The sequence below is a fragment of the Lissotriton helveticus genome, chromosome 4_2 (genome assembly GCF_964261635.1).
Source record: "Lissotriton helveticus chromosome 4_2, aLisHel1.1, whole genome shotgun sequence".
In the NCBI taxonomy this organism is placed as follows: Eukaryota; Metazoa; Chordata; class Amphibia; order Caudata; family Salamandridae; genus Lissotriton; species Lissotriton helveticus.
The window spans coordinates 128760356-128783337 of NC_136064.1; the positions used below are offsets into that span (position 1 = coordinate 128760356).

General features: G+C 50.1%; 1 protein-coding gene and 1 pseudogene across 1 annotated transcript in view; both read right to left on the reverse strand.

Moving 5' to 3' along the window:
- Positions 1-22982, reverse strand: part of LOC144752108 (nicotinamide N-methyltransferase-like) — a 193568-nt gene that overhangs the window by 122503 nt on the left and 48083 nt on the right. The window lies entirely within an intron of this gene.
- LOC144752312 (U4 spliceosomal RNA) lies at positions 3441-3568 on the reverse strand (annotated as a pseudogene).

The following is a 22982-nucleotide window of genomic DNA, read 5'->3' on the forward strand; positions in this document are numbered from 1 at the left end:
AGGGTCTTAATCTGGAATTAGCGCCATGGCCTACCCCGCTGATCTTGAGTGATGCTTTCAACATCCACTTGGATAGTCAAGACCTTCAAAAGGAGTGGAAATACTATACAGGCAGAACACATAGAGTTTTCAAGGCATTACAGCACTTGGTGGAGGATCATGGTCTGAAAGATGCATGGTCTATGTTGCAGATATCAGACCCGGGACTTATGTTTTATTCTCATCCTCACAACAAATTGGTTAAGCTACATTACTTTTATGCACCATCAGATCTATTAACGGATGCCGGAATACAAGTCTACCCAAGAATCACATCAGATCATGGCCCATTAATGATAGACATCCCGACTAGATGTAATAGTAATTCTTCCTCACAAAGATCTAATTCATTTGACTTTAAGCTTTTAAAAGAGTCTAATTGTATAAACCACATGAATGATTGCATTCAGCAATTTTTAGAAGTCAACCATAAGTCGACGTACAACCATATGTCTGGGATGCCCTAAAAGCAGGGTTTAGGGGAGAGACACTGAGCTATGCGCTTTATAAACAGAAACAACTCAGAGCTGAGGTTCAAGATTTTGATGGGAGGATTAGGTTGGCAGAGGTAGAACTGATAGCGAATGGAGGAGATACTGCCCCTTTACAATCAGAAGGAGCACGATGCAAAGCCAGAATTAACCTTCATTGGAGCTGAGAAATTGCTATTAAATTTAACTTGATTAAGAGAAAAAGATACGAATTCAGTGAAGCTACTGGACGGTGTTTGGCACAAAGGCTAAGGTCCAAAGAGGCTTCAGAGAGAATCCCAAAAAATTCTGGATAGACAGGGTCAATTAGTGGAAACCTCACAGGAAATATTGGAAGTATTTTACTTTTTCTTTAAAACATTATAACCCGAAGACAATCAGAGGGAAGAGGATATTGAGACATTCTTCAAGGACGTAGAGGGTGTAAAACTGGGGCAAGTAGAGGCATATATTTTGGATGAACCATTACCATGAAAGAATAAGAAGAGGCAATAAATATTCTGAACAGTGGAAAAGCAGCGGGTCCAGACAAGCTGCCTCTGGAAGTCTATAGAACATTCTTCCAGGAGCTAAAATTTGAATTACTGACTACCCTACAACAAGCACAGGTGGGGACAGTTCTCCAATCATGGGAGGAAGCAAATATTATTGTTTAAAAAAAAAAGTATCATAGCTCCCAGGGTTGTATTGGCAAATTTCCCTAGTAAACGCCAGTGGGAAGATATATACAAAAATGTTAGCCACTCGCCTAGCAAATCTTATCACCCCACTTGTATCATTGAAACAACATGTGTTTTTACCCATTTTGGCTACCGTAAATCACATTGACAGGGTAGTAGCATTGCTGGAGAAAGCTAATGTACAGCGCACTACCTTAGGTTTAGTATTATTAGACGCCGAGAAGGCATTCAACCGTGTGTCATGGAGCTTTCTCTGGGGGACATTACAAACCATGGGGTTTGGCCCTGGCTTTATTCAAGCAATTCAAGCTGTTTATAGGACACCCAATGCTCGAATCTGCATTAATGGGTTAGAATCAGCTCTGGTGTATATAACAAGAGGCAAGTTAGAACCGTCTAGGGAACAGCTACAGCAACTACAATCATGCTGTATGAGATTTGTACGGACCCAAGGGAAACCACGAAGAGCAATGCCCTTTATGTCACCGCCTCAAGAGAAAGAGGGGTGGGCTGTACCTAATTTTACATTTTATTATTATGCATGTATTTTGCAAAACATCTGGATAATACTCACTGGAGAAGATATTGATAACTCCACAGAATACCCCTTCATATATCAGATGATATTGGGGCAGGAGTAAGGTATTGTCTGTTTAGAAAGCTGGAGTATAACTATTACAAAAGTACGCATTATAAGGTAGTAGGAGCTGCCTATAAGGTATGAGGAGTAGTACGGAACAAATTACAAATCGTGGGGTGCTGCTTTTACACCCCATTAAAAACACCCATTTTACTACCTGCGGTTTTCACTGAGTTGCTCAGAAATGGAATAGATAAGGGAGCTACATGTATAGGCAAAATGTATAAGGACGAAGGTCGGCTTTCCTTTCAGATATTAGTTGATAAATATAAACTCCTCCAAACAGATTTTTATTAAATTCCTCCAGATGCGGGACTTCTTGATGAAAAAATAAAGGACAATAGAGCCATACGTGTTAGTCGAGCCTATTAGACGGAAGCAACAGATTGGTGGGATCTATAGCTGCTTATTAGATACGCAGAGAGAATATCTGGAGGCCCAAAATATAAGATGGAGAAATAGATTTGGAGACATACACATGAACAATCAATTGATACAGCAGAGAAAATTTTAATATCAACCCATCTAAGAACACAACATTTTAGAATTATATTTGATCTATATCATACCCCTGCGAAGATGATGAAATTGAGGGGCTTAATGATGGGAAATGTTTTAGATGTGGTGCAGATGTGGCTGACATTATACATATTTTTTATACATGTAGGAAGTTGATTCAACTTTTGGACCATATAGAGAAGTTCCTCCCGGAAATTACGGGAGTTAAAATTAATATCACACCATCCATTATGTTAATGGGCATAGGGGAAGAAATAATTGAAGGACATCCAGCTTTTGAATTCAGTTTTTTGATGTTTATAGCAGTGGCAGTTGTCGGTCTATGTATAACCTCCTTGTATCTTTTTTTCAAAGTTCTGTAGAAATATTGGTGTTAAGAACCCACAATTTCCCTGATGTTCTAGAGTTTCAGTCTTGATTGCATCAAAGCCTGGTGGCTCTAAAGAAGATGCCAGAATGGGAGAGCTGCTTGTTGGTGGCAGTGTATTTGGACTGGGACAACCTGCTCGCATTTTCCGAGAATTGGAGCAGTGGAGGCCCCTGGCGATTCTGATAAATCACTTGCATATTTATGTTAATTTCCCGGCCATGGGCAGTATTGGGACCGGCGTCTCCCAATTTGAGTGCTCTGGTCTAGTATTGCAGAGGAGTGAATATTGTGAGATCCCTCCAAACGGGGGATTGTTCCATTGCTGGATTTAGTCCTTTCTGGTAAGTCAGGATGGGGGAATTCTTAACAGTAGAATGGTGTTTGCATAAAAATTGAGTGATGAGGCCTGGTTTTTGTGTCTTTAAAAATTACTTTGAGTCAGGGACTGCATTTCGTGAACTCTTTAAGATTCTGGGTGAAATCGTTTCCTTGACGTAGGGAAGCAGTTTTTTTGTGGGCATCCTGTGATTGAGGTCCAGCTGTCAGTGACTATATCTTACCCCAGTAGTCTTTGCCCTCCTCCTTGGGGATAGCCGATCACCAGGAGGGGTGGCTGTGGCAAGCCAACAAACCACCTCTCCCCAGAGGGCCAAAAGTAGTCAGGAGACCCGGGGCTATAGCCAACCTGCTCTGGAGGTTAGCCTCTGGGGAGCCCGTGGATCAACTATTTTCAAGTTGACATGCTAGGGTCTTGGGTAAAGTTTTCAATAGGCAATAATCGCGCCTCTGATGGACCTCATTGGCTACAATACTGCCACTGCACAAAGATGTTTTGCACATCTGTACTTTCATGGTGACATACGTACTCTTTATCTCCAAATGTTGTTTTTTTTAGTCCTATATACTGGGCTTTGTGCTAGTCTTTAGCAATCACATAGGTGTGGCTGCGTACACACTCACAGTCTGTTTATTAACCCAGAAACATGTTTGAATGGTGTGAGTGAGGTGTTTCTTGTCCTCATCTCATCATACACATGTGAATGGCTGTGAGGAGCAACATGTGTGACTGCTTAGCTTTGTGCCTACACAGATCATGTATTTTGTGCATTTACTCCACAGTCAGATGAAATGACAAACTATGCTTTCTACCATTTTGTGATAGACTACTTTAATGAACTGAGTTTGTTTGCCTAGTCTCTATTTGTGAGACTTACACTCCTCCTCCCACCCAGCCCAACTAGACCACCAGGAAGAGTGTCATCCAGACACTGCTGATAAGTGTACTTGCAAGATGGTTGTCACTGGTGGCTGGTGTTTTTGGCTCAAAGGGAAATTTGATAGTTGTGATAGGTGAAGAGATCAGTCCCCAGTGTCAGCCATCTTTCTAGTACACTTCCCTTCACTGGCAGGTACCTGTACAGATTTCTTTCTTCTATTGTAGAACTTGGTGATGTAATTGAATTACATCACTGAGTATTTCTTATTTTATTTATGTGATTTGTAAAGCGCGCTGTAACCCTGCAGGCATCCTGGCGATGAGAGAAAGGTTCAACGGAACAACAGTCAGTCGTGAGAGCATGAGGAGGGTGTGTTTACAGGAGTCTGTTACTATTGCCCCTGAGGGGTTATACCCTTGGAAAGAGCCAGTTCTTGATTTTTTTCCGGAACAGCAGCAATTCGCTGATATTTCTGATTTTCATTGGAAGGCTATTCCAGAGGCGGGCTGCTGCTACGCTAAACGCTCTACCGCCCTGGGTCTTTTTATTATCCTAGTTATTCTGACAAGACTGGTAGAAGAGGAGAGGAGGGCTTGTGTGGGCTCGTACCACTGGAACTTGTCCTGAAGTGGCTTAGGGCCCTGACCATGCACTGCTTTGAATACGGTGCATAGGGATTTGAATAGGATCCTCTGAGGCACTGGGAGCCAGTGCAAGTCAGCCAACGCTTAAGTTGTTGAGGATCGGTGGGTTCGTGAGAGTGCCAACTTATCTGCTGCCGCCTGGATACTCTGTAGCCTGTTAATCAGATATCCAGGTGATTCCAGTAACAAGACCTTTACAGTAGTCCTGGTGACTAAGAATGGTTCTAATGACTACAGTTGTTCTTGCCTGTACCGGTAGCAAAGGTAGCAGCTTTCAGGGACCTCGCATTAAAGTAAAGCAACTGCCCACCAGTTTGTTAATGTGTGTCTCCAGATTTAGATTTTCATTAAAGCTGACCCCCAGATTCCGCACCGTATTCACTGGTGTCAGTGGTCCATCCGAGACTGGGGGCCAAAAGTCTGCAGGCAGGCTTCTGGCGACTCTCCCCACCTTGCATTGTAGGATCTCCATTTTTCCGCTGTTGAACTGGAGCGAGTTTCCCTTCAGCCATGTCGCCATTTCATGCATACAGGCATGGAAGCCTACATAAGCTGTGTGTCGTCAGCGTAGTTAATCACGCTGATGTCATGAGCTTTAATGATACCCAACAGGGGTTGCATGTAAGCATTAAACAATATGGGACTGATGGATGATCCCTGTGAAACCCCATGTGGAACTCTGGCAAATTCAGATTGGTATGGAGGGAGTACCACTGCCTGCCATCTGCCGGACTAATACGATCGCATCCAGTTAAGCGCCATTCATTTCACTCCAAAGGTCTCCAGCCTTGTCAGGAGAATGTCGGGGTTTACCGTATCGAACGCGGCGGACAGGTCCAGCAGTATTAGAATTGCTGACTCACCCCTGTCTGCCCTCATTCGTAGGTTGTCCAATATCATCACAAATGCTGACTCAGTCCCATGGGCTGGTCTAAACCCAAAATGTTCTAGGAAAAAGAGTCAGTTGAAGAAGCTTGAGGTCGCTGTACAACTATGAAGATGTACTCATGAATAAATACCTTTTACCTACTAACCACTATAAGCGTGGTTACTACAATTTTTGGCAACAAGGTTCTGCGCAGGGTGTAGGTTACTGCGGGGCGTACTAATTCTTAGCACACTGGGTCGTACTCGTGGATCTGTGAGGGGCGTCACGTTCTACGGCAGACTAGACTTCCGGTACCACGGTACGGGGAGGCCTTTCTTGAGGTGCAACATGGGTCTTGGTGTGCAGGAGGGCAAAGCGAGACAGTCGGGTACGTGACGACGTACAGACCGTCCGAGGCTATGGAATGCGCTCCGTGCAGATTCCGGCGGGAGAAGGTGAGAGGTGTACAACGCGCTCCGTTAGCGGCGAGGTGACAGGAGAGCAGGCGGCCCGGCTCTGAAGCGCAGAGCGACTCAGGGATGAGCGGGCTCTCTACGGCGGGGCGACCAGGCTCCGAGCTGTCACGACCTGGGAGGGGGCGAAGGTACCCGAGTCACAACTCCGGCGAGGGAATAAGAACTAAGGCCCACAAGCAGACGGGCACCAGCAGATAGAACCCAATGGTCCTGGGGTTCCGTTCAGGGGGCAAGCTCTGATCAAGCCCTTGGAGATCGTTTCAGGCACTAGTCTACAAAGTCCTTTCTGGTCCTTTCCTCTCCGTTATAAGCAAGGCACCACTGTAGGCCAGTCTTACAGGATTCAGACCAGTTTCCGTCCTTCAGCTTCTCTTGGTCCTTCTAGTCAGGCAGAGGTTCGTCGTGGTCAAAACTGGATCTGATTTGTAAGGAGCGGGCTCCTATATTCATACTGAGATTCTTTTGTCTTTGCAGGCCAGGGGGCCTGAGCCTAGTTCAACCCGGTTCTGGAGTACTCTGTTTACAGGAAGCTGCCGTCTTCTTTCAGAGTGTGGGCAGGGACATCAGACGCTCCGCAGGGGGGTGGAGCGAGCCTTTTGGTGGTGGAGCACAACCCTACTCAGAGTCAAGGACTACTCCACCCACCCATCCTGGTGCAAGCACCCTATTCACCACCTGTCAGAGTCCACTTGCTTACCAACTCTATTCTCTTGAAGACTTGCACAGGAACAGAAGATGCTTGCTTTCCGACTCCCACCTCCAACCAATCAGAATCAGAAATATATCATGACTCTAACTGATTAGATAGGGGGAAGGGGAAAATTGGATAAAATAACGAAAGAAATAAAACAGAAGAGACTGGTCCTGATCCTCTGGAATTCCGTAGGAATCTTCAATCAGCTTGCCAATCAGCTTCTCGAAGAACCCTAGGAATACTAAACACATACAAGATAATAATTTCACTGTACCTATGGACTACTCTGGCTTCACTATTACCCTATCTAGTAACACCTACCCAGGAATCTGTAACGACCTGCTGCTCTTCTATTCTGAAGTGTAGTTTTGCCTATTCTGTATTTCCAGATGAGAGGTCTACCACTTACTCCTGTAAAATAATAAATATGTTATTCTTTTTCTTTCCTGCTCTATGCTCTGTGTTAGTGCTATTAATACTACTTGTTTTCTCCACCTACCAGTATTGTCTAAACGTTGTCCTTATATTTTTCTTTCTTTATATTTTGTTCTTTTACACAGGGTTCTTTATCCTGAATAACCTCATTCAACCCTCAAGGTAAGTTGTGTTTTCTTCTCCTTGTAAATTACTCAGACTGTGCTGAAAAACCTCTGTAACACTGTCCCTATCTCTTTCTAGGTTATACTTGAAGTCTTCTGTCTAACTCTGATTCAGCAGACGAAATGTAACTTTTGGTGAGCAGCCTTTAACTCATTTTAATAGTTCATGAACCTTTTCTTGCATAGGAAATGTTGCTTTAACAAAATATACAAGTCACTTGAATTTCGAACAGATAACAGGGAACCTCCACTTAGCTCTGTAATTCTCCGCCACTCCAAATGATTCTCTCGCTCTCTCTCTGTCCTTCTGTAGAATAATGACTGGAATTCTCAGCTCAGGGAAATGATTCTTCGCTGACACGCAGTTTCCAGAACTCAGTTTTCTACTTTGAAAACGAACTCTGCCTTGAACGCTCTGCAGCCTCTTTGTCTCGTGACACTTCAAGGTCAAGGCAGCGAAGGTTAAAATAAACACTACGCTGACTGAAAACGTTTCTTTCTTCTACCTTAATTTCGAAGACTCTCTCAGGCGCGACCTCCACGACCGGATTCCTCGGTGAAGTGCGCAGTTCCGAAGGGACGCGCGCTGCACCTGGACTCCAATCACGCGCTGGAAAAAATCTAGACTGCCAACCTAGCATTCCTCGTATTCCACAAACGGGACCACGTGCAGTCTCGGCTCGCGCTCCATTTTCTTGTGTTAAAGCACATTGAATCAGCATCAAACTTACTAGGAAGAGGGATCCTGACACCACCTGGGGGTTCCAACTGTCCCCGGGAATCTCCCAGCCCTGTCAGTCACACAAACCCAGACAACAGATACACATCCTGGCAGAGGCGGGCTAAATAGTTAGGCGCGCAAAGGCTATCTTTCTAAAAGTAACATTTGCAAACACAGGATATTAAAATAAACCTTACTAAAGGAAGTATTTTATTATTCTGAGTTCAGGCATACTAAACTCGACCTGCTACCGTGTTCCCTGAGTCTGCCGGGACTATAGCGTGTAATAGTTTTGACAGCTCATCTTGGCCTAAGAGAACCGGTAGCCCTTCCAAGGTGAAGAACGAAAAGGGCGGTAATTCACTATGAGGACATGCCACACTCTAGGCTTGTCCTACCTTACGCTTCAATGCACCCTGCCCGTAGGCCTACCCTAGGGGTGACTGATATGGAGGTTAGGGAAGGTTCAGGGACTGGCAAGTGTGGGCACTTGCACAGTCAGCGTGACAGTACGGGACTGTACGCGGGGTCTGCAATGGCGGACCCGAGTCATATCTTACGAGGCCGCTTCTGTGGGTGGCGCAACCAGCGCTGCAGGCCCACTAGCAGCATTTGTATCTACAAGCCCCAGCACTCCTCGTACACGTTACTGGGGACTGACAGTAGACCAAATAGGCCAATCGTGGAAATCAATTGTACATACACTTTACATTGGGAGCACTTGCACTGCGGCACGGATTGGCTGTGGCGCAGTGCCCTGAGCATCGAACACCAGCAAAACATCTGAGGCACATCAGCAAAAAGTGGAAGGGAGACTCACGCCAAGGTGCCAGGTCTAACACGTGCCCCTCCAGCTGAAATGTGGGGAGAACTACCCTTGCCCAGGGAGTTCCTCATCACTAAGGCGGAAAAACCTTGACAGACCGTCAGCATTGGCGTGGTCTATGCCAGGGCGATGTTCCACCGTAAAGTCCATACTCTGTAAAGAAATGGACCACCTCAACAGTTTCGGGTTCTCACCCCTCATTTGCATCAACCATCTGAGGGGCCTGTGTCCATCTGAACTCGGAAGTGAAACCCAAACAAGTAGGGTCTTAGCTTCTTCAGGGCCCAGACCACAGCAAAAGCAAAAGCTTTTCGCTCAATCACACTCCACTTCTGTTCCCGTGGAAGTAACCTCCGACTGATGAAGGCCACAGGGTGATCCCATCCCTCCTCAGTCGTCTGTGAGAGGACAGCCCCAATCCCATGCTCTGAAGCGTCTGTCTGCACTAAGAACTCTTTGGAGAAATCAGGAGCCAGGAGCACGGGCGCCATGCACATGGCCGTCTTCAGGGTGTCGAATGCTACCTGACAGGCGTCAGTCCAGATCACTTTCCAGGGCTGCTTCTTCGAAGTCAGCTCGGTCAAGGGGGCAACAATGGTGCCGTATCCCTTGACGAACCTCCTGTAATACCCGGTGAGTCCGAGGAAGGCCCTCACCTCCGTTTGGGTCTTGGGGGCTTCCCAAGCCAGGATGGTTTGGATTTTGGGTTGAAGGGGCGCCACCTGGCCGCTCCCAACTTGGTGTCCCAAATACACCACTGAACCCTGCCCGATCTGACACTTGCTTGCCTTGATCGGGAGGCCTGCCTTGCACAGAGCCGCCAACACTTCCCATAGGTGTCACAAGTGTTCCTCCCACGTACTGCTGAACACTGCGATGTCGTCCAGGTAGGCGGCACTGAACGCGTCCAGTCCAACCAACACCCGGTTGACCAACCTCTGGAAGGTGACAGGGGCGTTTTTCATCCCGAAGGGCATAACCCGGAATTGGTAGTGCCCATCTGGGGTTGAAAACACGGACCTCTCCTTGGCCCCGTCAGTTAAGGCGATCTGCCAGTACCCAGACGTTAAGTCAAATGTACTGAGGTACCGGGCAACCCCCAACCGATCGATGAGCTTGTCAGCTCTGGGGATGGGGTGCGCGTCAGTCTTCATGACCGAATTGAGTCCTCGATAGTCCACACAGAACCGTAGTTCAGGTGTGGCTCCCGGCGTCGCAGCCTTCAGGACCAAGACCACTGGGCTGGCCCAAGGACTGCTGGAGGACTCAATCACCCCAAGAGCAAACATCTTCGAGACTTCCTCTTTGATGCAGGCTCGTACCCTGTCAGTCACACGGTAAGCCTTGTGCTTCACCGGCAAGTTGTCTCCTGTGTCCACATCATGGACGCACCAATCTGTGACACCAGGAACCAGGGAGAACAAGTCAGAAAATTGCCCCAGCAGCTGGCGGCAATCACTCTGCTGTTCAGGGGTCGGGGAGGGTGAGTGGTTAACTCCATCCGCTGACCCGTCTCGCTCGGAGGCCACCAAGAGGTCCGGAAGAGGCTCGGTCTCCTCCTCCATTCCATCATCGGTTGCCAACAGCATGCCCACTTCGGACCTCTCCAAGTGGGGCTTAAGGCGGTTAACATGTAGGACCCTCAAAGGGTTCCTGGGAGTTTGCAAGTTCACCAGGTAGGTGACAGGACTCTTGCGCTCCACAACCTCAAATGGACCCGTCCACTTATCCTGAAGTGCACAGGGCTCCACCGGGGCCAAGACCCACACCTTTTGTCCAGGTTGAAGCTCCACCAGAGTGGCATTCTGGTCGTACCACCGCTTCATCTCTTCCTGGCTGGCTTCCAGGTTTGCCTCAGCAAGTTTCCTGAAGCGCCTGGTCTGGTTTCGGAAGGCCAGCATGTAGCTATATACATTCTGGGGAGGTTTCCTGGGAGACTGCTCCCAGCCTTCCCAAACCAGACTCAGAGGTCCTCGGACCGGGTGACCGTACAGAAGCTCGAAGGGACTGAACCAGAGCGACTTCTGTGGCACCTCTCGGTACGCAAACAGTAGGCATGGCAAGAGGACGTCCCATATACGCCTCATTGGTCCTTCTAGGCCCATGATCATGCCTTTCAAGGTTCGGTTGAATCTCTCAACCAACCCGTTTCCTTGGGGATGGTAAGGGGTGGTGAACTTGTACGTTACACCACACTCTTGCCAAAGGGACTTCATATATTTCGATATGAAATTGGTACCTCTGTCAGACACTACCTCTAGAGGGAATCCTACTCGAGAGAGAATTCCCATCAGTGCTCGACCCACCACGGGGGCCGTCACTGTCCTCAGAGGGATGGCTGACCCAGGTTCAGCAGCCTTGGGCTCTGAATACAGGAGATCGTTCTCCCAGTATACCAAGTGTTTTCCGGACTGAACACCATTGGCCTGGTCTGCAGCCTGCTGCCGCATCCCTACGAGAGAAGGGCACTCTCTCTGCTCTCGGCAGAATTCCTCCCTGGAGGGACCCCCTTCCTGCTGCCAATGGGTCAGCTCAGGCAGGTCTCCCAGTTCGGCGATCTGTTCCCCGGTAGGCTCCAGGGCATCCCCCTCAAGGTCTGCTTCCTCCTGGGCCGTGGGAACTTCGGGAGCCGGCTGTCCGCGCCCCCTACGCCTTCTCTCTAAGGCCGGTTCCTGGGCCTCTCCCTCAGGCTCCAGGACCTCTTCGACACCCCTACTGGCTGCCATGGACCGTGTGGTCACGCACACCCAGTCGGGTAGACCCACCATCCGCAGATGAGTCATTTTCTCCACCTTTCCCCAAGGGGAATTCTCCAAATCGTTCCCTAGCAGACAATCTACAGGCATGGAGGTCCTCACAGCGACTTGCAGAGTACCAGAGACCCCCCCCACTCTAAGGGAACATGAGCCATCGGACATTGGCTCTCAGAATTGTCAGCATTGACAACCCTACAGTAGGCGTGCGGTACTACCTGCTCTTGAGACACCAGGTGCTGCCTCACTGCAGTCACACTGGCTCCTGTATCTCGAAGAGCCTCCGCCTTCTTACCGTTGATGGTCACTACCTGCGCATATTTTTTAGTGTTATTGGGCAGGTGGTTTTCCGGGACCATCTCACTGTCTCCTAGCGAGACTAGGGTCATCTGAACGGGATCCCCACCCAGTTGGACGGGTACTTCCTCCCCAAAGTTAACATTAGCTAGTTGCCGGGGTGGAGCACCAGTGGGTGCGGGTTTTGCGAACAAGCGACACTTAGGGTCAGAGGCAATGTGACTCAGGTCGCCACACCTAAAACAGGCGATGGGCCCTCTTTGAACAGGTTTACCTGTCGAGGCCCCGGTTGATTTCGGGGGTGGAGGAGGCTGAGAACCTTTCCCTTGGTTCCCTTGGGGATTACTTTGGGGGCCTTTTTGGAACCCTTTCTATTTTCCCCTGTCCACCCCACTCTTCTGCTGGGGACCCTGCCCACCTTTGGCTGAATCTCCTACTGGACCTTTGTGGACCCTGGTGCTGAGCCAGCGGTCCGCTTCCTCGGCAAGCTTCCTCGGGTTGGACAGCTTGCTATCGATCAGGTGCTGGCGTAACTCAGGAAAACAATTATCCGACAAGTGCTCCCATGCCATCAAATCAAGCAGCCATTGAAAATCAGTTACTTTGCTGCCCTTCACCCAACCATCCAGCGCTCTGCAGAAAAAGGTCACATACTCCACATACGTACCCCCTTGAATCTTCACACACTTCCTAAACAGCTGTCGGTACATTTCAGGAGTTACCCAAATCGATTCATCAGGGCATCTTTCATGCGCGGGTAGGAGTTGGACTCTTCAGAAGGAAGATCTAGCAGGGTATTCCGCCCCTCGGTCAGGAACCGTCCCCACAACCCCGCTCCCCAGTATTTCTCAGGGACCCGGTGGGAGGACATGGCTACCTCGTAGGCCCGGAACCACTGCCCTATGTCATCCCCCTTAAAATACTCCTTCACCACATCTTTCGGTACGTAGACCCTTGACTCTACCTGGGCTGGCGTTGTGCTGCCACCAGGAGCTGCGTCCAAGCTCTTTGCTTTCAGCTCCAATTCTTTGAGTCGTATCTCATGCTCCAGCTGGAGCCGTTTTTCTTCCATTGCCATCTGTCCTTTCAATCTGGCCATCTCCACTTCATGCACTCTGGTTGCGGCCCTGTCCGCCAGCTCTTCTGACGACAGACCTCCCGGCACTTCGATCAGACTCTCGGGTGGATCCACTACCCCCCGATTTTCCGGATCTCTCAACTCTTTCCAAGCTGTGAGTGCCTTGATGTGCTGGGCTCTGGTTTTGCAGCCCGCTTGGGAGACTCGGAACTTTTCGCACAGGGCTTTCAACTGGTCACCCTTCGTTTGCCCAAGTCCTTCCCAGTCAACTTCGTCGAATCCAGAGATAACAGAGAGTGCCCTCACGGGGAGTGAACCAGGCATGGTTTCGGATATTGGAGATCTCTCGGCAAGGACGTAATCTGTGGCTCGTTACTTGGTCTGCTCTCACTACGTGGTGATCAGTAATTCACTGTATATAAATCACAAATGCAAATCCGAAATCCCACCGCTGCCACCAATGTTGGAACCAGAGGTCTCTGGTTGGCACAGGTATGCACTTGTGACAAGCAGGGACCCTCAGCTCCACGTCAGGGCAAGGGAACTACTCCTTCGAATAACCCCTGCTCACCCTCTAGGTAGTGTGGCGCGAGCAGACAAGGCTAATCCTCAGGGCGATAGTAAGTTAAGCATTTATGATCACACACAGTAAACCCACTGACCCACCACAAATGGACACCAGTTGTGTAGTTGTATCAAAAATACGTATACTTTATATAAAAGATTGATTCAAGCAGGATTATCACAAGACCATATACATGTAACGACTCGAGGCCAACAGATGATACTTAGGCAAGCTTTAGTCTTTAAATGTTCGTTGTTCAGCAAGGTACGATGACAGGGAAATAATAACGTTGCGGACCCTGGATCCGATGTGAACTCGAGACAGAGTTCAAGTGTACCTTGCTTGTGGAAGTCCGAGGCGATTCAGGCGCGGCTGGTGAGGGCGGACTCCGAACGAGGCCGACAGTTCTCCAGAGGATCTCTCCGGCTCAGGTCCCCCTCGAGGTACGAGGTAGAGGAGCAGGACTGTGGAGGGTTGCGGCGATCCGGGGTCGATGCAGCTCACGGGGCGAGGTGCCGTTCAGGCCTGCGGGGCGTATACTTCTTAGCACGCTGGGTCGTACTCGTGGATCTGTGAGGGGCGTCACGTTCTACGGCAGACGGGTGCAACACCAGGCTTCCGGTACCACGGTACGGGGAGGCCTTTCTTGAGGTGCAACACGGGTCTTGGTGTGCAGGAGGGCAAAGCGAGACAGTCAGGTATGTGATGACGTACGGACCGTCCGAGGCTATGGAATGCGCTCCGTGCAGATTCCGGCGGGAGAAGGTGAGAGGTGCAAAACGCGCTCCGTTAGCGGCGAGGTGACAGGAGAGCAGGTGGCCCGGCACTGAAGCGGCGAGCGACACAGGGATGAGCGGGCTCTCTACGGCAGGGCGACCAGGCTCCGAGCTGTCACGACCTGGGAGGGGGCGAAGGTACCCGAGTCACAACTCCGGCGAGGGAATAAGAACTAAGGCCCAACAGCAGACGGGCACCAGCAGATAGAACCCAATGGTCCTGGGGTTCCGTTCAGGGGGCAAGCTCTCGATCAAGCCCTTGGAGATCGTTTCAGGCACTAGTCTACAAAGTCCTTTCTGGTCCTTTCCTCTCCGTTATCAGCAAGGCACCACTGTAGGCCAGTCTTACAGGATTCAGACCGGTTTCCGTCCTTCAGCTTCTCTTGGTCCTTCTAGTCAGGCAGAGGTTCGTCGTGGTCAAAACTGGATCTGATTTGTAAGGAGCGGGCTCCTATATTTATACTGAGATTCTTTTGTCTTTGCAGGCCAGGGGGCCTGAGCCTAGTTCAACCCGGTTCTGGAGTACTCTGTTTACAGGAAGCTGCCGTCTTCTTTCAGAGTGCCGGCAGGGACATCAGATGCTCCACAGGGGGGTGGAGCCAGCCTTGTGGTGGTGGAGCACAACCCTACTCAGAGTCAAGGACTACTCTGCCCTCCCATCCTGGTGCAAGCACCCTATTCACCACCTGGGGGTTCCAACTGTCCCCGGGAATCTCCCAGCCCTGTCACTCACACAAACCCAGACAACAGATACACATCCTGGCAGAGGCGGGCTAAATAGTTAGGCGCGCAAGTCAAGTCAAGTCAAGTCATATAATTTATATAGCGCACTACATACCCAGAGGGTTTCAAGGCGCTTAGGAAGGGGAGGAGGATTACTTGTCAAATATCCACGTTTTAAGTTGCTTTCTGAATGCTAGGTGGTTCTGGGTAAGGCGAAGGTAAGCGGGGAGTGAATTCCATGTTTTAGCAGCCAGGTATGAAAAGGATCTGCCCCCCATGGTGGTCTTGTTGATGCGAGGTACGGCGGCGAAGGCTTGGCTGGAAGAACGTAGTTGGCGGGAGGGGGTGTAGAAGGACAGTCTTGAGTTGAGGCATTCTGGTCCGATGTCGTAGAGTGATTTGTGTGCGTGGGTAAGCAGTCGGAAAGTGATCCTCTTATTGACGGGTAGCCAGTGGAGGTCTTTAAGGTGACCAGAGATGTGTTCGTTGCGTGGGATGTCTAATATGAGCCTGGCTGAGGAGTTTTGGATTCGTTGGAGTTTCTTCTGCAGTTTTGCGGTAGTACCTGCGTAGAGGGTGTTTCCGTAGTCCAGTCGGCTCGTGACTAGAGCGTGGGTGACTGTTTTCCTTGTTTCGGAGGGGATCCAGTGAAATGTTTTTCTGAGCATGCGAAGAATGTTGAAGCAGGAAGAGGATACGGCGCTGACTTGTCTGTTCATTGAGAGTGAAGAGTCCAGGATGACGCCTAGGTTCCGTGCGTGGTCTGTCGGGATGGGTGCTTTTCCGAGGGCTTCCGGCCACCAGGAGTCGTCCCATGCAGAGGGGGATGTACCTAAGATGAGGACTTCTGTTTTGTCTGAGTTCAGTTTCAGACGGCTTTGTTTCATCCATTCGGCAACTTCTTTCATTTCTTCGTGTAGGTTAGTTTTGGCGGTGCTGGGGTCGTTGGTGAGAGAAAGGATCAGTTGAGTGTCATCCGCGTAAGAGATGATGTTGAGGTTGTGTTGGCGTGCGATGGCCGCGAGGGGGCTCATGTATACGTTGAAGAGGGTGGGACTGAGTGAGGATCCTTGTGGTACGCCGCAGATGACTTCAGAGGCCTCGGACTTGAATGGTGGAAGGCGGACTCTCTGGGTTCTTCCGGTGAGGAACGAGGTGATCCATTCAAGTGCTTTTCCTTGGATTCCGATGTTATTGAGGCGTTGTAAAAGGGTGCTGTGGCAGACTGTGTCGAATGCTGCAGAGAGGTCAAGGAGGATGAGGGCGACTGTGTCTCCATTGTCCAGTAAAGTTCGAATGTCGTCTGTTGCTGCGATGAGGGCGGTCTCAGTGCTGTGTTTTGCTCGGAAGCCAGATTGTGAGGGGTCGAGGGATTTGTTGGCTTCGAGGAAGGCGGCGAGCTGGTTGTTGACAGCTTTCTCGATGACTTTGGCCGGGAATGGAAGAAGCGAGATGGGGCGGTAATTTTTGAGTTCGGTGGGGTCCGCTGTGGGTTTTTTCAGAAGGGCGGTGAGTTCAGCGTGTTTCCAGTCTTCCGGGAAGGTGGCGGAGTTGAAGGAGCAGTTGATGACGTCTCGGAGGTGCGGTGCTATGACGGAGTCTGCTTTGTTGAAGATGTGGTGAGGGCATGGGTCTGTGGGGGATCCTGAGTGGATGGAGTTCATCAGGCGGATGGTGTCCTCAGTGGAGATTGGGTTCCAGTCGTTGAGGGTGTTCACGGGGGGAAGATGATCAGCAAATGGTAGAGTGGGTTGGTCTCCGGGTTGGTTGTCAAAGCTGTTGTGGATGTCTGCAATCTTGTTGTGGAAAAATGAGGCTAGGGAGTCGCAGAGGGTTTGAGAGGGGGTGATGTCGTTGGAGTTGGCCGAGGGATTGGAAAATTCCTTGACGATGTTGAAAAGTTCCTTGCTGTTGTGGGCGTTGTTGTCAAGTCGATCCTTGAATGCTGTTTTCTTGGCCTTTCGGATTAGTTGGTGGTGAGTGCGGGTGGCGTTTTTGAAGGCGTCCTTGGTGCTAGTGGTTGGGTCTTTTTTCCAGGCCTTTTCAAGGGAGCGGCAGAGTTTCTTGGACTTCTTGAGATCATCGTTGAACCAAGAGGCCTTCTTGCTGCCAGGTTTGTTTTGACGTTTCTTCAGTGGTGCTAAGGTGTCAGCGGTGTTGGATAGCCATATTGTGAGGTTGGCGGCGGCTTCGTTGGCGTTAGAAGAGAGGGCTGGGGTGTTTTGAAGGAGCGATACGGAGATTTGGTCCGTGGTGATTTTGTTCCAATTCCTTTGCAGGGTAGGTTGGAGGTGGATGCAGGGTTTTGGTTTGTTGTAGGTGAAGTGAACGCAGCTGTGGTCAGTCCAGAGGAGGTCTGTAGTGTGGCTGAAGGAGACATGGTTGCTGGATGTGAAGATGGGGTCGAGTGTGTGACCTGCGATGTGGGTGGGGGAAGTGACTAGTTGTTTAAGTCCGAGGTTGGCGAGGTTGTCCACGAGGGTGGCGGTGTTGCGGTCGTTGATCTTTTCGAGGTGAAAGTTGAGGTCTCCCAGAAGGATGTAGTCTTTGGAGGGGAGTGCGTGTGGAGTGATGAAGTCCGTGATGTCTTCACTGAATTTTGCGCGGGGTCCTGGTGGTCTGTAGAGGAGGGTGCCTCTGAGTGTGGTTTTGGGGTCGATGTGGATCTGGAAGTGAAGGTGTTCGGAGTTGGCGAGGTTGGCGTCAGAGCTGGTTGAGATGCGGATTGATTTCTTATGGACGATAGCGATTCCTCCTCCTGTGTGGCCGGTGCGGTCCTTGCGTGTGATCTTATAATTTTCAGGGATGGCGATGGCGATGTCTGGGGCGGAGGAAGCGTTCATCCATGTTTCCGTTAGGAAGGCGATGTCTGGAGAGATGGTGTCTAGTAGATTCCAAAGGTCAATGGCGTGTCTGTGGACCGATCGGGTGTTGAGAAGGATGCATTGTAGGTGATTGGGGTCGGGAGTCTGTGGGGTGGTCGTAGCGGAGATGTAGTTGGTGCCGCTGAATTTGCAGGTGAAGCAGGAGAAAGGTCCATGGGTTTGAACAGGGGCGGCTTGGATACAGGTGGGGGCGCGACCGGGGTTAAGGGCTAGGAGGGAGGCGGCATCGTAGGTAATGCGGGAGGGCTGGGCAGCGCGAGGGGCAGGGGGTCTGGCGCTGGGCGCGGTCCAGGCGCGGACGGGCGTAGACGGGCTTACCTTTGGCGCACCTTCGGCGTGGCCGAAGCGCGTGGACGCTGCGCGTGGGGGCATCAGACATAAATGGAGAGTGGAGGGGGGCGGAGGAAGGGAGGAGCAGCTGGGGAGGCGGGTGCGGGGCGGAGAGGAGGGGCTTGCTCCGAATCACAAACAAACAAAATGGCAGGGGCAGAAAATACGATCTGGGCGAGCTTGGGGCCACAAAAGTATGAAACAAAGGGGAGAAGGCACAGATTAACCAACAGCAGTCAAAACGGTACCAGTTTAACAAAGCGAGCGCAGTGCGAGCAGAGATATGCGAATAATACTGCTTCTATGCGGGCGGTTACACGGAGCAAAAGCGCTGCGTTGCAGGTAATGAGTCAATTGCAGTGCTGTGAGTGCTCAAAGCGCTACGATACCAGCCAGCAGAATTTCGTCAGGGATGTGAGGATGGCGCTGAGGGAACTCGGCAGAGCGCGAGTGAGCGGCCGCCTCTTACAGCGTAAGGGAGGTCACAGCGCTTTGATCTACGGGGCAGTGGTGGTCAATCTTGGAAGGGAGGAGCAGCTGGGGAGGCGGGTGCAGGGCGGAGAGGAGGGGCTTGCTCCGAATCACAAACAAACAAAATGGCAGGGGCAGAAAATACGATCTGGGCGAGCTTGGGGCCACAAAAGTATGAAACAAAGGGGAGAAGGCACAGATTAACCAACAGCAGTCAAAACGGTACCAGTTTAACAAAGCGAGCGCAGTGCGAGCAGAGATATGCGAATAATACTGCTTCTATGCGGGCGGTTACACGGAGCAAAAGCGCTGCGTTGCAGGTAATGAGTCAATTGCAGTGCTGTGAGTGCTCAAAGCGCTACGATACCAGCCAGCAGAATTTCGTCAGGGATGTGAGGATGGCGCTGAGGGAACTCGGCAGAGCGCGAGTGAGCGGCCGCCTCTTACAGCGTAAGGGAGGTCACAGCGCTTTGATCTACGGGGCAGTGGTGGTCAATCTTGGAAGGGAGGAGCAGCTGGGGAGGCGGGTGCAGGGCGGAGAGGAGGGGCTTGCTCCGAATCACAAACAAACAAAATGGCAGGGGCAGAAAATACGATCTGGGCGAGCTTGGGGCCACAAAAGTATGAAACAAAGGGGAGAAGGCACAGATTAACCAACAGCAGTCAAAACGGTACCAGTTTAACAAAGCGAGCGCAGTGCGAGCAGAGATATGCGAATAATACTGCTTCTATGCGGGCGGTTACACGGAGCAAAAGCGCTGCGTTGCAGGTAATGAGTCAATTGCAGTGCTGTGAGTGCTCAAAGCGCTACGATACCAGCCAGCAGAATTTCGTCAGGGATGTGAGGATGGCGCTGAGGGAACTCGGCAGAGCGCGAGTGAGCGGCCGCCTCTTACAGCGTAAGGGAGGTCACAGCGCTTTGATCTACGGGGCAGTGGTGGTCAATCTTGGAAGGGAGGAGCAGCTGGGGAGGCGGGTGCAGGGCGGAGAGGAGGGGCTTGCTCCGAATCACAAACAAACAAAATGGCAGGGGCAGAAAATACGATCTGGGCGAGCTTGGGGCCACAAAAGTATGAAACAAAGGGGAGAAGGCACAGATTAACCAACAGCAGTCAAAACGGTACCAGTTTAACAAAGCGAGCGCAGTGCGAGCAGAGATATGCGAATAATACTGCTTCTATGCGGGCGGTTACACGGAGCAAAAGCGCTGCGCTGCAGGTAATGAGTCAATTGCAGTGCTGTGAGTGCTCAAAGCGCTACGATACCAGCCAGCAGAATTTCGTCAGGGATGTGAGGATGGCGCTGAGGGAACTCGGCAGAGCGCGAGTGAGCGGCCGCCTCTTACAGCGTAAGGGAGGTCACAGCGCTTTGATCTACGGGGCAGTGGTGGTCAATCTTGGAAGGGAGGAGCAGCTGGGGAGGCGGGTGCGGGGCGGAGAGGAGGGGCTTGCTCCGAATCACAAACAAACAAAATGGCAGGGGCAGAAAATACGATCTGGGCGAGCTTGGGGCCACAAAAGTATGAAACAAAGGGGAGAAGGCACAGATTAACCAACAGCAGTCAAAACGGTACCAGTTTAACAAAGCGAGCGCAGTGCGAGCAGAGATATGCGAATAATACTGCTTCTATGCGGGCGGTTACACGGAGCAAAAGCGCTGCGTTGCAGGTAATGAGTCAATTGCAGTGCTGTGAGTGCTCAAAGCGCTACGATACCAGCCAGCAGAATTTCGTCAGGGATGTGAGGATGGCGCTGAGGGAACTCGGCAGAGCGCGAGTGAGCGGCCGCCTCTTACGCAAAGGCTATCTTTCTAACAGAAGCATTTGCAAACACAGGATATTAAAATAAACCTTATTAAAGGAAGTATTTTATTATTCTGAGTTCAGGCATACTAAACTCGACCTGCTACCGTGTTCCCTGAGTCTGCCGGGACTATAGCGTGTAATAGTTCCAACAGCTCATCTTCGCCTAAGAGAACCGGTAGCCCTTCCATAGTGAAGAACGAAAAGGGCGGTAATTCACTATGAGGACATGCCACACTCTAGGCTTGTCCTACCTTACGCTTCAATGCACCCTGCCCGTAGGCCTACCCTAGGGGTGACTGATATGGAGGTTAGGGAAGGTTCAGGGACTGGCAAGTGTGGGCACTTGCACAGTCAGTGTGACAGTACGGGACTGTACGCGGGGTCTGCAATGGCAGACCGGAGTCATGTCTTACGAGGCCGCTTCTGTGGGTGGCGCAACCAGCGCTGCAGGCCCACTAGCAGCATTTGTATCTACAAGCCCCGGCACTCCTCGTGCACGTTACTGGGGACTGACAGTAGACCAAATAACCCAATCGTGGAAATCAATTGTACATACCCTTTACATTGGGAGCACTTGCACTGCGGCACGGATTGGCCGTGGCGCAGTGCCCTGAGCATCGAACACCAGCAAAACATCTGAGGCACATCAGCAAAAAGTGGAAGGGAGACTCACCCCAAGGTGCCAAGTCTAAAAGCCAGTATTTTAGGACTGGTTTAGTACATTTGTGACTTTGAGCACCTTTAAAAAACAAATTCAGTCAGAGGGTTTTTTTGTTTAATTTTCTCCTGCTGGATCTCTCGGCGGCATTTGATTCGGGCAACCATAAGATTCTGGTTGACCGCATGCAGAGTCTGGAGATCAAGGAGACAGCATTAGATCTCCTCCAATCCTTCCTCGACTTTGAGCCCAACATTGTTCAATCTTTATATCATACCACTGGTCACACTTATCAAAAATTCTGTCTTCTCCCTGACAGCATATGCTAATGATACCCAAATTGTGGTATCACTAGCGAATACAAAATCAATTCTGGCTCTGCATTTCGGACCTGCATGTGCAATGTGAGCAAGTGGATGTACAACAATTGTCTCAAACTGAATGCCACAAAGACAGAAGTCATCATCTTTGGCAATAACCCTTCATTCTGGAAGCTGGCATGGTGGCCGCCTGAGCTGGGCCCACTCCTTGAACCCATAAATAAAGCAAAAAATCTTGGCTTTCTGTTCGATAACCAGTTGAAGCTCAATGACCGAGTGAAAAAACTCACATTTGCCTCATACTGCTCTCTAAGGCTTGTAAAAAAGATTGAAAAATTCCTACCCCCTGAGCTTTTGAAAACCGTGATCTTTGCACTGTTACTCACAAGGACCAACTACTGCAATAGACTCGATCTCATCCTTACTACAGGCCCTTTGAAGAGGCTGCAGATGCTGCAGAATGTAGCAGCACGGTTCCTCTTCAAAATTCAAAAATATGAATCTTCGAGAGGAGCCATCGGGACCCTCCACTGGCAACCGGTCAGACAACGTTGCAGGGTCAAGGCCCTTTGTCTGGGCTATAAATCACTGCACGGTCTAGGGCCCATCCATTTCAAGGAGAAACCTAAATGGTTTTATCCCAGGAGGGACTCTTCATTTGTGTTCTGCCAGGAACTTGACTGTCCCCCCATTTAGGAGGACCACTTTGGGTGCCTCTATAGTGCCAATACGCCCTTGAGCATGAGTTTGCGCTTTACAAATCATATTCATATTCCTATCATACATCTCTCTCAGGTGACTTATGCGAGTAGTAGTGCATGGAGAATAACAAGACTCTCCTTTCAGATCTCTTGCTCTCTCTCAGATGATGGGTGAGGGGAAAGACTTGCCTCTCCTATTGGACCTCGGGCTCAGATGACGGGTGTGAATAGTAGGGTGTGTTAAGAGAGACCAGCCTCACTGCTCAATCCTTCCCGCAGCTGATGGGAGTGTGCAGTAGTAAGTGGAAATGGACTATCCTCAATGCTAACATCCCTCTCATTGATAATAGATGTGCATAGTAGGGTGTAGGGAGAGACTGCACTCTACTCACCACTCTCACCAAGCAGATGGGCGTAAATAGTAGATTCTGATAAACACCATCTCCAGTAAGACTCCTTACCACAGTAACAAGTGTGCATACCAGAGCATATTCATACATCACCTACTCCTTTCTCCTGCTCACGTTCCTGCAGGAGTCTCGTGAGTTTGTATTAACAATCTAATCATCACAGAATTTATCTCTTAAGCTTCTTCTCAAAAACAAGGATCACAACATGCATCCCTACTAATAGGGTGCATTGAAAACTCATCTACTCCTTTTTACTATACACAATCCCTAGAGAGTTCCACAAGATCATAAAACATAGATACAAACAATAGAAATATTTAATTACCAAATATTAATCCAACACAGCGCAAAGCCTCCTGTTTTGAGCAGCATAAGGTTGGCCGCAGAGACTGGCATATAGCCAGGCCCTGCGGCCAACCTCCTCATG